The 15,955-nt window shown below is 39.7% G+C and overlaps 1 protein-coding gene across 2 annotated transcripts in view; it reads left to right on the forward strand.

Annotated features, from left to right (window-relative positions):
• The first annotated feature begins 328 nt into the window (after positions 1–328).
• STARD3NL (STARD3 N-terminal like) overlaps positions 329–15,955 on the forward strand; it is a 64,484-nt gene continuing 48,857 nt past the window's right edge. Inside the window, exons 1-2 of one of the 2 annotated variants that reach the window (XM_054564031.1) lie at positions 329–502; positions 1,192–1,247. The gene's annotated coding sequence lies outside the window, so the exon portion shown is untranslated. The remainder of the gene's footprint in view (positions 503–1,191; positions 1,248–15,955) is intronic. The other variant, XM_054564030.1, reaches the window with a different exon arrangement.

The raw sequence follows: 15,955 nt of genomic DNA on the forward strand, positions 1-15,955 counted from the left end.
TCCCCATCAAGAAACTGGCGAAAGGCGGAAGAAGAAAAATTGTCGACAAGGGGAAAGCGGCCGCTTAATAATCTCAGCAGTACCAGTTTAGGTAAGTGCAGCTCCGCGGTGATAAAGCGCAAATTCCAAATTCCCACCCTCTCCTAGGGACAGGCCAGCCCACCCTCTCTTGCCTTTCCACCTTGCTTACTGGGCAGTGAATGATTGACAGATGCCTTCACCAATCGCGAGCCTGCTGAGGGCTCCTGCCGGTCTTGGGTCGCCCAGGGCGAGCTGCGGCCACAGTGCGTCTACGTCAGCGTGCTGACATCACGGGCCGGGTGGTGGAGGAGGTCCGGGGCGGCTGGCTGCAGGCTTTGGGCTACGCGTCACCTGCAGGGCTGGGTCCCCAGGTCCCGCCCCGCCGAGCCCGCCCCTCCGCTCGGGAGGCCCCTCGGGGGCGCGACCACGGAGTTGCTGGCCCCGGCAGCCTGGGCCAGTGGGCCCGTAACCACCCGATGAGGTAGGCTGGGTTTCTCGTCATCCTATTTGACAGATTGGAAAACTGAGTCACTCGGGGTCAGATGACTTTTCCGGGCCTCGGGAAATCCGCCAACGGAGGCCAGAGCCCGAGCATCCGGTTCTGTTTTTTGAGCCCTGCGGCGCCCTCCGGAGAGGAGGATGGGCTAGCCAAGGTTATGTTTATAAAAGATATACAAAAGTGAAGTTGTAAATGCTTAGCCCTTTTTCATCCAGAGCTTGGGCTGGGATTCTGGGGATGTTTGCAGGAGCGAGGTCTCTCTACCAGCCCCCTGCAGACCCCGAGAAGTCCTCAGTGGGTCCAGCTTCGTGCTGGTGCCCTGGGCCTTCCAGAGCGACCAAGAATGGTGACTCAGATGATGCCTGGGTTATACAGACAAGTGTAACTGGTATCTTATATTCATCAATAAAAGCTGTGTTCAAAACAAAACAAAATTTAGAAATTAAAGCACAAGTCATGAATGTGCAGGCTATGGTTTTAGTTAACTGTTTTACCCACTCAGGGGCACCTGATATGTTTTGAAATCTCAGTAGCATGCTTACTTTGGTTTAGGATTAGAAAGGGATTTTTTTCCCCTCTTTTAGTTGAAACATGGGTTAACATTGTGAACTCTTCCTGCCATTCTCCTAATGTGCTGATTGTTCACCATGTCATTTGTCTTTATTTCACAGACGGAATCCCTGAATTCATCACTTCACTCAGTAATAGTTTGGATAAGTTTAGCAAGGTAACAAAGTAACAGATTTAACCTCTCAAATATACAGTGATTAGTTCAGTTTGTTTATCAGAATTCTTTGTTCAGAAGCTTCTGAAAGATAAATTCCCATCTATACACCATCTACTCATATACCCTCTTTTTCTAGAAACTCAGCATCCCACAAAACAACTTACGGTATTGTTGCTTTATTGATAAAATAAAAAGTGTTTGTTGTGTAATATATACATGCATATATATTTTCTATTATTTTGAAGAATTCATTCTCTAAATCTTGCTGTCTCAAACATTGACCTTTAAAAGCTGCATTATTGCATAAAACTGCATTAAAGAAATGGAACTAAAGCCACGGCTGGGGACTTTTCTTTTGTTCACAGAGGGATGGTGATTATTATCATTTGAATTTATTCTTTGGATGAGTTTATCTGATGACTGCATCATCTGTGTCACACTTTTGTTTGGTGTTGGGGACTGAGTGCTGAAAAATTTAGATAAGGTTTCTGCCTCAAAGACCTTTTATTTTGGCAAGGATACAAAAAAAAAACATGTAAACAAAGAACAACTTTATAATGATAAATGCTAGAAAAAATATTACAGGTAAAGAGACTAGAGAGTGATTGGGATGTGGGGAGAAATCTAGGTATGGTGGTCAGTGAACACTTCCTTGAAGAAGTGACAGTTTGAGTGAGATCTGAATATTTAGAATGAGGCAATGATGGGAAGATCTGCTGAAAGTTTCCAGGCAGATGTGCAAAAGAGCAAAAGGAAAAATGTGCTTGGCATATACTGGGGATAGAAGAGAAGCCATGTGACTGGAATAGAGTGAACCCAGGGTAGCGTGAAGTTGGGGGACCGTGGTAGGAGATGACAACTCGAGATGGGCAGGAGCAGGATCATTTGAACCCCCTGTAAGAATTGCAAACAGACAAAGGAAATAGGATTTGTGTATTGCCAAAGCCCTCTTTGTTTTCTTTAGTGACACTCATGGGCTCTAACCAGCTCTCTGCTTTATTTTGGTTATGAAATCATTGCAATAATTTATTATAGTTTTTCTCATCAGAGGTCTTTTTTCTTAATGAGAAAATGTCATCTTCCTTCAAGCACAGTGTCCCATGTTTCTTTCTTGTTCACTGTTATATGTGTAGGACTCTAAGCTTCTGTTTATCTTCGACTTCCTGGTTTTATCCTTCGTACTTAACAAGCGCTCTCCAGTATCATTTTTATGTGCTTGCCCTTCGGAAAGGACTGGAAGTCAATCCCTGCTGTTCTCCAAGTTGAATTCTAGGAAACTACATTGTGAAGTGGACAACCATTTTCTATTTTATGACTGACCAGGGACTTAATGTCTGCCTTTATTTAGTGTCTCCAGTATGCCAGGTGCATTATATATATTTTAATCCTTCCAACATATTGCAAAGGTAAATATTATCCCTTCTTGATGGAAAAGGAAACCTACACTTAGAGCCACCAGCGAGTAATGAGGGAGCTTAGATTTGAACACTCCAGTTAGCCTGCCCCAAAGCCTAATCAGTGCTTCTCCACTGCTTCCCTGAGTATATAACAGGAGCTACAAATCTTCCTTATTTCAGATCATATTTTATGAAATGGCATTTGAAGATGATGATTCAGTATTCTCAGTTGAAAGCTGGGGCTGTGGAGACCTTTGGATGTTAGTGATTTTCAAAACATAACTGACATCAAATTGTCTCCCCGCTGATTCTCAGCCTAGTATTTTTTAAAAGTTTTAGCCCAGAGGATTTCTGTAAATATAAAAATACAGCATTCAACTATGAAAACTTACAGAAGGTAATTTTTAAAAGATTAAACAGTGCTGCTTTGGGGGCTAAAAAATCCTTTATTTCTCTTTCCTTTTCTAAGCATTAAACAAGTTTGCTTCCTGGATGAAGCTTTGGTTTTTGTTAGTAGAAGATGGTTTTAAAATAACTTTAAGTTTTATCTCTCAAAGGGAGTTTAAAGTTGTTACTGTTTTCCAAGCTTTAACCTATGCTTACAACTGCGGGAATCTTTTTCATTAGTCATATTAGAATAATGTTAATGGAATTAGCACCTTCTTTCTTAAATGTTGGAAGATATTTAAATTTAGGCAAGAGAGAGCTTTTGACCTTTAGGCCATCCTGTGTATATTTTGACCTAGTATGTCTGTCTTTTAAGATTGTTCATGCAACTGAATCCACATTGTGATGGTGCAGACTGTCGTGATTTGGCCCCAAATCATAGTGCCCCTCTTCCACCATGATCCCAGCACCCGGGACAGTGGATCTGTCAGTGCCATTGCTAGTGTTCTGCTTGCAGCCTGAAATGCCTTCTAGATGGACAGATCCAGCCAGACAAAGCTTTACCTCTCCCTCTGAATCTGTCCGCGCTACTCTCTCGATGAGATATTTCCTGTGACTGGAAAGCCTTCCTTTTCACAGCACTTTGGGAGTCTCTCTGTGACACATGTTACCAATCACGATATCTTTGGCAATGCACTATTTTATTCATAGATGTTTAAATAAATGTTGGCTTGAGCTTAAAAGAGACATAACAATTTGTGTTATATACCTGGGTGTTCAAGTAGATGTTAGCTTGAATTTAAAAGAGACTTAATTCTTGTTATACATGCAGAGTTTTTTGTAGATTGTAGAGCCCTTTAGCTTTATTTATGCTTTTATTACCTCATGTTTGAGAGACACACTGGTATGCTTTCCTTGGCTTTGATTCAATAGAACTCTTTCCTGTTTCAGTTAAGGGTCTGACTTCTTCAGTTCCCAAGGTGTCCCTTGAGAGGAACTCAAATCTTTGGGTTATAAATGTTGAAGAGAGATAATCGCAAATAAAAATGAATGTTCTGTGTGTTTATGGTGTCAGAAAAAAATAATAGCAGTTCCACATTTTAATATTAAAGATAAGAAAACTCAGGCCCTAAGCGGCTAGCCAGGGGCCCCTGCATGTTGGGCTGAGCACCCTAGCCAGTACCCCTGGTTCACAGCAGCAGGGCCTTGTGCAGGCCGTTTTTGGTTCCAATGTCCTACATCAGAGGTCCTGAAAACCTGCGCCAAGTATATCAGCACAACTCAGCCATTTCTGGACTGTTTTGCTTGCTTTTCTTGTGAGTTGACCTGGTTCTGGAAGATACCTCTTGTGCTGACTCAAGATCAAAGCAGGACCTCTAACCATGGATCCCTGACTGAGCTATTTAAGCCTCCGAATCTTTCTGGGCAGGCATTGGGGTAGTATCAGGTTTGGTAGGCTCTTTAATTTAATACCCTCTTTTCTACTTCCCCTCTTGTTACAGTTTTCCAGAAAACTATCTTGGGACTGGCGGGCATCCTCAGTGTGTTAAACTTGGTGTTTGGAAGAACTTGGCCTAGTGTCTTATAAGTTGTGGTAATCACAGTTTTCTGCATACTGTATTTTTCAGAACATTATGTTTTACAAATAATATGCATTATTGCTTGCCAAAGTATATTCTTGTTTGCTTTTTGTTTCAGGAAAATATATTCTCATACTTACTTCTCAAATTAATCACTTTTTAATTAATTATGTGGAACCAGAGAATTTTAAGTATATTTAACTATTTGCATGATAGTTAAATTCATCAAAGGTAACACAAGGAGCTCTTGAACTATTAGATGTTTCTTCAGCTGATGTTTCTTCAGCTGAGGTGGAAACACTAGTCAGGACTTGTCATTATCGATCGTAACTAACACAGAGGACTGACTTTCTCTGTGTCAGGTGCTGTTCTTAAATGCTTTTATGTCCAGATTTTCATCCTTAGTACTATTGACTCTTTGGGCTAGATACTTCTTTGTTGTGGGGGCTGTCTTGTGCACTATGGGATGTTTAACAGCATCCTTGGCTTCTACATACTAGATGTCAGTGGCTGTCCCCCAGATTGTGACAACCAAAAATGTCTCCCCATCCACCGACACCTTGAGAACCCCTTCTTTATCTAAACTAATTTATTCATCCCACAACCCTCTGAGGTAAGTTGCATTGTTATTGCCTTCATTTTATAAAAGGAGAAGCTGAGGTATAGAGAAGTAAGTAACTTGTCTAAGGTTATATAACTAGTAAGCAGGGGTACTAAATGTGAGACTAGGCAGTGTTCTTTGTGAACCCTAGCTAAACGCAACCAGCTCAAACTGGGCACCAACTGTTAGGGATCCAAAGACCCATGCATGTAAATAGGGGACAAAGCAAATGTCAGTAGGGGCCATACAGGACTACAAGTGAGGTATCTGGGTGGCAAATTGGGGAGTATTGCCAGAATTACCTGTTTCTAGAAATATGGATTTTATTTGTGTGGAAAAAAACTCATCTTTTAATATAGGCAAATAATTTGATGTTTAAAAAACATAATTTAAGCCAACAAACACTGTCACCTATATGCAGAGAACACTTGACTCCAGGCCATCAGTTTCCAGTTTTTTCTGTGTAAACTTCACAGCAATGTAACATTATAGAGAAGTGCACGTTAATTTTATTCTGCATGAAGGGCAAAAGTTTCCCTTCTTTGAAAGCTCTGGGAATGAGGTTGGCTGGGGTGGGGCTTCTAGGCTGGATGTGCTTTCTTTTGAGTCAGAAGAGCGTGAGAATTAAAGCTGTCCACCTGCCGCACTTTACCAGGGGTGTCCAACCTTTCGGCATCTCCAGGCCACACTGGAGGAAGAATGATCTTGGGCACATATTAAATACGTTGCCCACATGTAATCACAAAAGAATCTCATAGTGTTTTAAGTAAATTCATGATTTTGTGGTGGGCTGCATTCATAGCCATCCTGGGATGCATATGGACTGTGGGCTGCGGGTTGGATACCCCTGCAAACTTTCGATGATCTGCTGCTCAGTGCAGACTCAGTTTGAAAGTTCTGTACTTTTAGGTCCTTCAGCAGCATCATTCCTAACTATTTCTCTCATGACCTCTACTTATCCAGATATTAAAATAAATATTTCATAGGACATTGCAAAGACATAAATTCTTGAAATAGTCAGGTGTTGCATGTTTTAAAAACTCTTGTGGTACACCAGTTAAAAATTGTCTTGTTATACCAATGGGATCAGAGGTTTCATTGAGGAAGTGATACTTAAGCTTCCTTGAACAGTGAGTAGGCAAGCCTATTTTTGCTGTTAATTGCTTCGTGGTTAGAGGAAAAGGCACTCCAGGCAGAGGGAGTGTTAGGGCAAAGGCATGGATGGAGAAACCTCCTCCTCTACAAGGGAACTAGAAATAGGTTAGTGCAGCTAGGGTGCTGGGTGTGCAGAAAATGGAGTTTTCAGTAGAGGGATGAAGTGATTCATTCAAGTTTCCATCTTAGAAAAACTAGCATGATACCAGTATGGAGAATGGTTTGGAGATGAGTGAGACTGAATCACTGGAGTAGCATGAATGAGTGATTTGAAAAACCATGGAAGAGACCAATGAGAGATATTAGGGAGAATGATGTGGTCACAAGTTTGGCATGTTTGGAAGATGGAGTCAGTAGCAGAATCAACCTTAACATTGTTTTAATGATAAAAGCTGTAAATAAGCTTAAATAATTTTAACTGATTAAAAACTTAATCAGTTATTATTAATTTTTCTTACCTTAAGCATTTTGAAATATTTATAGGTAGTGTATGTATTATATATATCAATATCTATTTTTTTAAGCCATTTATCATTGTCTTTTTAATTTTGTAATTGCTTATCTCTTGTTAAATAATTTGAAAGCAAATTTTTTTGAAAGTAGAGCTAGTTTCAAAACTTCATTGAGAACTTTGTGATCTTAAAGAGATGCTACTACTTACGTGATATCCTCTGCCTGTAACATGTGCTCTGAGCCCTTTCTCATTATTGGGCTATAATTCATAATCTGTTTTCTGGATATATTAGCCTGTAGTTGTGTTGAGTCTTATGTTTATATAAGTTTGTTTTTTGAAGCACAAGCTAGGTTGATAAAGTCATCTGATGCTGATCTAGAGGGGGTCTGGTTTCTTGTATGTCTGCCTAAGCAGTCTGATGAAAAAAGTCAAAGGTACTGATGTTTTTAAAATCTAGGAATCAAGATTTTGAGATTTCCTTATTTGTCACATGCACCAAGCTTTAGACATCAAACCTTCATTCATGGTAGATATTAATTTCTGTTTAATGAATTCTATCATCCTTGTATATCAAAGTATAGGAGATAATGTAGGTAATTTCTGCCTGTTGGTAGATGTTCCTGGATGTGAATAGCATTCCCTTTTATTGAGTTGTTCTAGTTTGTGAAATAGGAAATTGGCCCCAGAAAACTCCGGGGCCAGTTGATGTTACGTCCACCCTAACATTGCTCTTGTGTGCCACTTCTACCAGCCACTGAGCCACTGCAGGAGCAGCGAGCAGAAGATGGCTCTGTCAACTGGAGTGACGCTTGCAGGATCCCGTCTCTCTCCAGAGAAGTCTTGTGTTGTTGGATGAAAGGAAACCCAGTTTTACTCTGAATAGTCAGTCACCTTGGCTTTGCTATCTACTCAGCTGGCTACTTGGAATTTAGCTTCTGTTTACTCTGTGTAGACAAGATAGGTCTGGGGAGGCTAAGAAGAATGTGGGATGAACACATTCTTAATTCTCGTCTTTAAGATGAAGAAAGTAGTTACGAAAAGAAGTACATATTTAGCCACCTTCCTGTTCTGGAGAGCAGGGAGCTCACTGCCTTGAGATATTGATGCAAGAAACAGTGATGCGAGAAACAGCGATTGGTTGCCTCTGGTACACGTCCTGACCGGGGACCTGACCTGCAACCCCTATGCCTGTGCTCTGAACAGGAATCGAACTTGCTGGTTTACTGGATGACGGTTCAGCCAGCTGAGCCACACTGGCCAGGGCAGTGCAGTGAGTGGTGCTTTGCGAAAAATCTGTTTTCTCTAAGTGTCTGGGAAGAGTCCTAATGAATGGAACAAATGAAGGACAAATTTGGCTTTTAAATGCTTAAAGTGATATCTACACATATTCACTAAAACTCTAAGGAAATTAGACCCCATATTGCCGCACAGTGTACACTCTACTGTTTCATTTAAGCCATATGACATTAATGAAAAGACCTTCTTAAGTCTTTGACATTGGCTCAAGATTCAAACAGAATGACTCCTATCTGCAGTCACAAGCACTTTAGAAGCCTTTAACTTACACACTCAAATCTCCGTTAGTGTCTAGGTGATTTAATAGCTATATAAAAGGCAGAGTGACTTGGATACCCAGAAATCTTACATAGGTGTTTCTTTTAATTTCTCATGGCATCCCAAGCTGTTGTGAACAGAGTTATCACACAAAGATATGTACAAAATCCATGTCCGTTCTACTTTATAGAATTATTTAAGAGGTTTTCTAGGAAATTTTGGTTCTTTACTGTGATTTTTATGAGCTCATACTCATAGTTAATGATTTCTTTTGCAATGAAAATCTGCCTTTACTTTCTTTGATAATATGTATACTACGTATGCATATGTATACTGTTAACCAAGTAAGAGGTTCAGGCTGTAATAAAGAACAAAAGACATTTATTTGAGCAAGAAGATTGCATTCCCAGGGGATGCAGATTCAGTTAGCAACCCAAAATGTTCTCTTGACAGAACAAAGAAAGAGTTCATAAAGGCAAAAGCCACAAAATAAAATTCTTTGGAAAGCGAAGGATTGCTTGCTAGGTTAACAGGGATTGGTTAGTTCCAATATGCAAACAAGGGAGGTGAAAACTACAAGAAAGGAAGTGAATTCCATATATGTCCATGTAGCAGTAGTTGTTCAAGATGTTTGTGGCTCCAGGATGTTTATGGTTTAGCCTTGAGCTGAGTTTAGCAACAGGTTTAGCAACTTAATAGCAGTTCTAGGAACTGAGGCACAAGATACACATGGGCCCCACTTCCTTAAATAGCCTCCTGACTATTTTGAGTGACTCACTTAACAGTGTTTATTCCATTTTATTTTCTCCATTGTCAATACTATGTACACATTGTGTTTAAATGTATTCATTACATATATATGCTTATATATACTGGATGGGTGGATGCATGGATGGTTGGACTAAGTGAACAACTCCATTCCAGTTAAGTTCTGCACATCATGGCGCTTACTGCCACTCAGTACCCCAGCATTCCTCTCCTGAGAATAAAGGCATTCTTCTCCATAACCAGGATTCTAACGTGTAATCAACTCTTCACTTGTCTTTTGTAATATTTTCTTTCTTTCTTTCCCTCCCTTCCATTCAAGATTCAGTTTTGGCTTGTGCATTGCAGGTGATGCTGGTGTCTCTTTATGCTTTTTTTAAGTTTGAAGAGTATCCATACCACTTCTCTTGTTTTTGTTTGCTTTTCACCACCCTGAATTCTCTTAAGAGCCCATGGTATCTGTCTTTTTAAAAAAATATATATTTTATTGATTATGCTATTACAGTCCCATGTTTTCCTCCTCTTTATTCCCCTCCACCCTATACCACCCCACCCCCCAGCGTTCCCTCTACCCCTTAGTTCATGCCCATGAGTTGTACATACAAGTTCTTTGGCTTCTCCATTTCCTATACTATTCTTAACCTCCTTCGCGTATTTCGTACTGACTATTTATGCTACTTATTCCCTGTACCTTTTCCCCCATTCTTCCCCCTCCCCACTGATAAACCTCCCTGTGATCTGCATTTCCATGATTCTGTTCCTGTTCTAGTTATTTGCTTAGTTTGTTTTTGGTTTTTGGTATTTTTAAGTTGTTGATAGTTTTGAGTTTGTTGTCATTTTACTGTTCATAGGTTTTGATCTTCTTTTTCTTAGGTAAATCACTGTAACATTTCATATAATAAGGGCTTGGTGATGATGAGCTCCTTTCACTTTCCCTTATCTGGGAGGCACTTTATCTGCCCTTCCATTCTAAATGATAGCTTTGCTGGATAGAGTAATTTGGGTTTTAGGTCCTTGCTTTTCATGACTTCGAATACTTCGTTCCAGCCCCTTCTTGGCCTGCAAGGTTTCTTTTGAGAAATCAGCTGATTGTCTTATGGGAACTCCTCTGTAGGTAACCGTCTCCTTTTCTCTTGCTGCTTTTAAGATTCTCTCCTTATCTTTAATCTTGGGTAATGTAATGATGATGTGCCTCGGTGTGTGCTTCCTTGGGTCCAACTTCTTTGGAACTCTCTGAGCTTCCTGGATCTCCTGGAAGTCTATTTCCTTGGCCAGATTGGGGAAGTTGTCCTTCATTATTTTTTCTAATAAGTTTTCAATTTCTTGCTCTTTTTCTTCTTCTTCTGCACCCCTATGATTTGGATGTTGGAAGGTTTAAAGTTGTCCCAGAGGTTCCTAAGCCTCCCCTCATTTTTTTGCATTCTTGTCTCTTCATCCTGTTCTAGTTGAGTGTTTATCTCTTCCTTCTGCTCCATGTCATTGATTTGAGTACTGGTTTAATTCCCTTCACTGTTGGTTCCCTGTATATTTTTCTTTATTTCACTTTGCATAGCCTTCATTTTTTTCTCCATTTTTCAACTATACACAACCATTTCTGTGAGCATTCTGATCGCCAGTGTTTTGAACTATGCATATGATAGGTTGGCTGTCTGTTCATTGCTTAGTTGTATTTTTGTCGCTTTAATCTGTTCTTTCATTTGGGCCATATTTCTTTGTCTCTGTGCGCCTTGAAAATTGTTGGAAGGGGCGGAGCCTGAGGTGTTCTCCAGGGTGGGAAACACAGGTTCCTGAGTTGTGACGCTGTCTGTGGGGGAGGGGTCTGAGAGGGAACAATGCAGTTTGCTCAGCTCTCAGCCGGCTTTTAGTCACTTCCCCCACTACCCACAAGCAAATTGGGCCCTTCTGGTGCTGATTCCCGGGTGGATAGGTTTGTGTATGTTCTAGGACCCTGTGGGTCTCTCCAACACATTCTCCTGTGAGACTGGGAGTTTCTCCAGCCACCACAACCCCCACAGATTTTTACCTTCAAAGGTTTTGAGGCTTTCTTTTCTCCAACTGGAACCCTGGGTTGCAGGGTCTGTCTCACTCCCCAGCTGTTCCTCTGGTTTACCTGCACGCAAATGTGGGACCGCCCGGTCTGCCGGCCTCCACCTGGCTCATCCAGTCCTCCAGCTGCTGCCTGGCCGCTTGTCCCCTCCACCCCAGCTGCCCTTCTCCACCCCTCCTGCTGGTCTGGATGAATGTTTCTTCTTTAGCCCCTTGGTTGTTAGACTTCCATACAGTTCGATTTTTTGGCAGTTCTGGTTATTTTTTGTTTTTAAATTTGTTGTTGTCCTCCTTTTGGTTGTGTGAGGAGGCAAAGTATATCTACCTACGCCCGCATGTTGGCCAGAAGTCCCTCATGGTAGCTGTCTTGTAGAATATCCCATGTGTAGTGTTTTTCTGATAATTTCTGTATGACTAAATTGAGATTAAACATTTTTGGTAAGGGTATATCATAATTGATCATTGTTATCATGTACTTTTCACTGCATTATGTCAGAAGACGCATAATGTCAGCTTGTTTTCGTATGGGTGATATTGTTTCATTACTTAGTATTACGTGGTGACTGCAAGTCCCTCCACTGTAAAGGTATATTATCCCTTAATGAAATTAAGTAATCTGACAAGTAATACTTTGAGGTATAAAGATTCTATTCCCTAACAAGCTTTTAATACTTTATCTCATCTATTAAAAATCTTTGCCTAAATCAGCAACTTCAACTTGGGGTTACAAACTGTTGATTTTTCTAATTTTATTATTTCTTCTACCTTTTTTTATCAGACATTTTTCTGTGAGGGAGAACTTCTCTATCTCACTTTTCTACAATTTTACTGGCAGCCTATTTTTTTTTTTTCAGATGAATGTGGCTTTTTGTAACTTCCAAAAGAAATCTTTGTCTTCAAAAAAGGCTGTAAAAATACGTTTTCCTGTACAGTCTTATTTTTTGCATGTTGTGAGTTAGGGTTCCTTTTCTTTTAATTTGTTTTTTCAGTTTTGATGTCTGGTTAACCCAGCGTCATTTGTTGAAAACAAATTTTGTTTTTCATCATTCAGTTGCTTTGACATTTTTGTTAAAAGTTAAGTCATCATATTAGTGCTCTTCTAATTCTAGGCTCTCCATTATGTTCCATTGATCTATTTGTTGATTCTATGTTAGTTTCACACTGTTTTCTTTACTGAAGCTTTAGAGAAATCTTTAAGTTAAACAGTGTGCGTTCCAATTTTGTTCTTTTTTCAAGGTTGTTTTGGCTGTTCCCATTTTTTTGTATTTTTACATATATTTTAGAATTGCCTTGTCAATTCTACTAAAGGCTTAATGGGATTATGATTGGGATTCAGTTGGATCTGTAGATTAATTTGGGGAGAATTGAAATATCTCTCTATTTATTTTTATTTTCTTTTATTTCTCTAAGCAGTGTTTTATAGTTTTCAATGTTAGGACCTTGCACATTTTTGTGAAATCTATTTCTTAGTGTGTTATATTGCAACTGAACAAAAATGGGAGTTTGGCTGCCTTTCACCACAAAAACCAAATTTGTGAGGCAGATGGCTGGTGAAAGGGGAAAGAGGTTTTATTTAGGTGCTGGGCCATCTGGCAGAATGGTGGACTCCTGTCTTAAAGCCCCTCTCCTCAGAAAGAGCAAGACAAAAGCCAGTGTCTGGAGCGCTTGCTCCAATTTAAAGTACTGCCCTTTGGAGCCCGCAGATGGCTGCTAGGTGGTCTCAGTCCCCATCTTGGTATCTTAGTTTATTCCTGGCCGCAGTTCATTTCAAGCTCCCTACTGGGTCCTGCGTGTGGAGGCCATGTGGCTGCTGGGCTGCACATTTGCCTACCCCCAGGCAAGAGAGCACTTGAGTGTATAAGCCAGTACATAAACTGGTGCGCAAGAGAAAGAGAAGGGCCCCCTCCTGGAGGCTATTGGCCATGTGGCCCATGGAGAGAACAGGCAAAGACACTGCAGGTCATGAGCAAGAACAACCTCTTTGTTCCTTGGAGAAATATTAGCTTGGATGTGGGACAGACGAGGTGGTTTCTCCACATGACCAATCAGCTTCCCAAACCTTCGTTAGCTATGGGTGGGACCAACTCCCAACCAATACCTTCTTTCCCCAAGCTAGATTGACAGACCACTTTGGTCCAGAACCTGCCCTGCACCATTTTGATTTCTGTGGGGCGTGTGTCTGCCTTTGGATCTAGTAAGGGGGTGGCGGGGGTGGGGGTGGGGCTTTTCCCCTATCCAATTATCTTGCTAGGTCCTTATCCACTGATATTTCTAGTTTTCCATGTGCTCAGTGTAAGAACCTCCCCCCTGCCGCCATCTTCGCCAATGGGGGAGACTCCCCCAGCACTCTGGACAAGACTGTCTACTGGTTAACAGTATTTTTTTTCTATTTTAAATGGCCACCATTTTTTTGTCTCTAGTGTCTTTCCACTTAAGCAAAAATAATCTTAATGTTGTGTAATAGAAGTTATTATAGAGGTCTGTGTAACCCTATTCTCTGATAGTTGTGGAAGAAATAGTAGGAGGAAACAAAAGCTTACGTAAGAAGGTGACCTTTGAGTTAAGGCTTATGGGAAGAGTAAGAGCCATAGAGATAAGGAGAGTAGCACTTCACTTAGAGAGGAAAATACAGAGGTTCTAGAGAATGTAATTTTTTTTTAGGAAACTGCTTTTGACTTTTTAACATGGTAAAGTTGTATTGGAGAAGCACACAGAAGTAGACCATGTGCTAGATTACGCAAGATTAAGGAGTTTGAGGTCTACTGAAGGTCTCAGGAAACTAATAAATAATTAGATAATTTTTTTTAAGATTGCATTTATTGAGAGTGCAATTCTCAAGAGAATATTGGGCTAAGTGAAGTAAGTCAGTCAGTGAAAGACAAATACCATATGATCTCACCTATAAATGGAATCTATTCAACAAAATAAACTAACGAACAAAATAAACCACAGGCACGGAAACATGGAGCAGACTTAAAGTGACCAGAGGGGATGGGGGAGAACAATGGTGGAAAGAAGGAGAAGGAACTAAACAAAGAACATGTATGAATGACCCACGGACATGGACAACAAAGTAGGAATTGACTGTGAGAGAGGGGGACAGGGTGGGTTGGGTTGAGGGGGGCAGAAGGGGAAAATGAGACAACTCTAATAGAATAAACATGATTTAAAAATAAAAAATTAAAAAAAATTACATTTATTTATTTTTAGAGAGGGGAAGGGAGGGAGAAAGAGAAACATCAATGTGTGGTTGCCTCTCATGCGCCCCCTACTGGGGACCTGGCCTGCAACCCAGGCATGTGCCGTGACTGGGAATCCAACCAGCGACTTTTTAGTTTGCAGGCTGACACTCAGTCCACTGCGCCACACCAGCTAGGGCTGATAAATTTAATTTGCTTCTCTAAAAAAACTTAGTGGTATTGGTGAGAATTTCTTTTGTTTTATCAATATACTTATTTTTCTTGTGTGCCTTGTCTTTTTTTGCTTATTTTTCTAATTAAGTTTTAATCATTTCTTTATTTTTTAAATCATTTTTAAGGTTTTTTTAAGATAGAGAAGTTTTGATTTTTATGTATTAGAGCTGTTTCCCTTTATGGATTTTCTTAGAACTTCTCATCCTAAAATCATCTGTTCCATTATCTACAATTTTTTCTAATACATAGCTTATGCAAATAGTTGCTTTATTAAGTATTAAAGGAAAACTTAAGTATATTTTGATTTGTAGATTTCTTTCTCCATGTATTATTAGAATGACTATTTTAATAGTTTTATTCCTTTGCAATTGGGTTTTGATGACATCATCATCTGTAGATATTTTTTGGTTTACAGAAGTTTTTCTTTGCAGAAAACCTTAGAAAAGTAAAGGTTAGATGGTGACTTTCAAGTTATGCGTTTTCCTTGATCTTCTCTGGTTTTATTTTTTAAAATTGAATTAATGCTTGATGCTTGGTAAATTTCTTATTACTGTTCAGATTTATGGCTTATACTGATAAATCAAAAACGTGTCTCTGTGTCCATATGTGTGGTCTGTGAAGATCCTGCACACATTCCTCTCCTCTTTGCCTCTAGTTCCTCCCAAGCCTCATTGTCAGTTGCCAATATTCTTTCAGCTTACACTGTTTTTCTTACATTACTAATATATTTCCTTATGTCTCTTTGAAAACATGGGGATAAAAAACTTGAGAGAGACACATTTTAAGAAAAGTGGGAGATATTAGATGTTTAGCCAGTACCCCCAAATTAAAAACCAGTCAAAATGTAATGTTTTTTTGTCCTGCATGAATTGTAAGTTTGAGTTCATGTATGCTTTTGAAATGCAATGAAACATTTTAATGGGTAAACAGAAATATCTTCCTTCCTATTAGGTTTAGCTTTTAGTTCAATGATTTTGACTTACGTAATGTTTCAGGAATATTTCTAGTACATGGATCCTGTTTGTGAGAGCTGTTGTGAGGCTTAAACATGTAATTAATATATGTTAAATACTCAGCATTGTGTCTGACACAATCTTGGTGTAAAAAAACTATTGTTTTTTTCATTATGTTAATATATGGTACACGTGTTACATAGTAATAAATTAACAGGTGGAATTAGTTTATACTTTTGTTGTGTTATCTTCTTGTGTGTTCTTGGTCAGGTAATGTCACTATCATGCTACCTTTATTTAATGATAGGATAGCTCTCATTTTAATGTACTGTAACAGTTTATAGGATTTTATCTTTTATTTCAAATTTTGAAGTATCTATCAAATTGTCTGACTCTAGTTCCT

This window comes from Pteronotus mesoamericanus, unplaced genomic scaffold (genome assembly GCF_021234165.1).
Source record: "Pteronotus mesoamericanus isolate MK-2021 breed Mesoamerican mustached bat unplaced genomic scaffold, CSHL_Meso_final scaffold_85, whole genome shotgun sequence".
NCBI lineage: Eukaryota > Metazoa > Chordata > Mammalia > Chiroptera > Mormoopidae > Pteronotus > Pteronotus mesoamericanus.